Source organism: Myotis brandtii, unplaced genomic scaffold, assembly GCF_000412655.1.
Source record: "Myotis brandtii unplaced genomic scaffold, ASM41265v1 scaffold249, whole genome shotgun sequence".
NCBI classification, from domain to species: domain Eukaryota; kingdom Metazoa; phylum Chordata; class Mammalia; order Chiroptera; family Vespertilionidae; genus Myotis; species Myotis brandtii.
The window spans coordinates 1,735,874-1,738,329 of record NW_005359430.1 but is presented as its reverse complement, the minus strand read 5'-3'; positions in this window follow the sequence as shown (position 1 = coordinate 1,738,329).

Sequence of the window (2,456 nt, the reverse complement as noted above, 5' to 3'; positions counted from 1 at the left end):
TTTTTAATCCTCACCTGAGGATATTTTTCCATTGCATTTTAGAGAGAGTGGAAGGGAGGGGAAGAGACAAAGAGAGTGATGTGAGAGTGATGACCAGGGCCGGGGATCGAGTCTGTAACCGAAGCACGTGCCCTGGACTGGAATTGAATCCAGGACCTTTCAGTCTGCAGGCAAGATGCTCTATCCACTGAGCCAAACCAGCTATCTATTTCTTGAACTTGAGACAGCAAGGTTATCCAAAGATGAATTATTAATTACACCTTATATTTTTCCAAAAGAACTTTATGTAGGGCAACAATCACCTCTTCTGAAACAGTAACTCATAATAATGAGATATTTACTTGACTTTGACATCTTTGTAGCATATCTCCTTAGCACCCACAACACTGACCTAAACAAGCTCACTTGAAATTTTGAATAGCACTTATATAATGAAAGTTATTTTTCTATATTCTTTTATCTCAATAAAATAGTATAATGATTCTAAAAGAAAAACAGATAATGTACTTTTAAATCAAGTTTATAGACTTTATTTAATAATTTAAAATATTCATACTTTATTTATTCATGTCTAAACTTTATTTTTTATCCATAGATCTATAGTTCCTCTATTCTAAATAATCAATTATTCTTAAGGGCTCTCAATTCATTTTATGTGCTGTTTTGTATAGAGCATTGTAGTATTTGGGGCAGGTCTTTCTCCTCCATTGTCAGTGGTCTAAAATGTCCTTGAAAATAGGGACTCTAGTTAAGTTAATCAGGACTTTTTTTAAGTTGTAAATAAAAGACAAAAATTCATCTCAAATTATTTTAATAAAGAATAAAAATAGAATAAACAAGTTTTTCTCACCTAAGGAGAAGTCCAAGGTGTATAAACTAGTTTCTGGTATAACTAGGTTTCAGTGTTTGACAGATGATACCATTCTATATCTTTTAAAAAGTTTATCTTTATTGTTGAAAGTATTACAGTTGTCCCTTTTATTCCCCATTGACCCCCCTCCTCCCCACTCCCATCCATCCCCAGGCCTTCACCCCACTATTGTATGTGTCCATGGCTTATGCATATCCTATATAAATATAATAAAAGCCTAGGTGGCATCGCTCAAAGTCATCACAAGATGGACTCTGCAGTGTCATCACAAGATGGCCACCCCCACTTCATCACAACATGGCTGCCCCAACATCATCACAAGATGGCCACCACAAAATGGTCACCACAAGATGGCCAGCAGGGGAGGGCAGTTGGGGGCGATCAGGCTGGCAGGGGAGGGCAGTTGGGGGCGAGATCAGGCCAGCAGGGGAGGGCAGTTGGGGGCAATTGGGCCAGCAGGGGAGCAGTTAGGGGGCAATCAGGCAGGCAGGCAGGTGAGCAGTTAAAAGCCAGCAGTTCCAGATTGTGAGAGGGATGTCCAACTGCTAGCAGTCAGTCAGACATTCCCCAAGTGGTCCCAGATCGCAGAGGGTGCAGGCCGAGCTGAGGGACACTCTCCTACCCCGTCCCCCCATGCATGAATTTCATGTACCAGGCCTCTAGTATGCATATAAGTTTTTTGGTTGATCTCTTCCTTTCCCCACCCCCTCCTTTCCTTTGAGGACCCTCAGTCTGTTGCATGCTTCCATGACTCTGGATTTATTTTGTTTGTCAGTTTATTTTGTTCAATAGATTCCATATGTAAGTGAGATTATGTGATACTTGTCTTTCTCTGACTGACTGATTTCACTTAGCATAATACTCTCTAGGTCCCTCCATGCTGTCTCAAAGGGTAAGAGATCCATTTTTTTTGTTTATTGCTGCATAGTCTTCCATGGTATAAATGTACCACACTTTTTTTGTTTTTGTTATTCATCTACTGATGGGCACTTGGGTTGTTTCCAGATCTTAGCTACTGTAAATAATACTGCTATGAACACAGTGGTGCATCTGTTCTTTATGATTATCAGTGGATCAAATAGGAGTTCCATTTTTAATTTTTTAAGGAAACTTCACACTGTTTTCCATTATGGCTGCACCAGTCTGCATTCCCACCAGCAGTGTCCTAAGGTTCCCTTTTTCCACATCCTTGCCAGCACTTGTAGATTTATTGATGATAGCCATTCTGAAGGGTGTGAGATGATACCTCATTGTCATTTTAATTTGCATCTCTCTGATGATCAGTGATGTTGAACAGTTTTCCATATGTCTCTTGTCCATGGGTATGTCTGCTTTTTAGAAGTGTCTATTTAGGTCTTCTGCCCATTTTTTTATTGAGTTGCTTGTCTTTCTTTTGTTGATTTGTCTGAGTACTTTATATATTTTAGATATTAACACCTTATCAGATGTATCATTGGTCTCCCTTTTGACTTTGTTGATGGTTTCCTTTGCTGTGCAGAAGCTTTTTATTCTAATACTAGAGGCCCGGTGCACAAAAATTTGTGCACTCGGGGGGGGGGGAGGGGGGGGATCCCTCCGCCCAGCC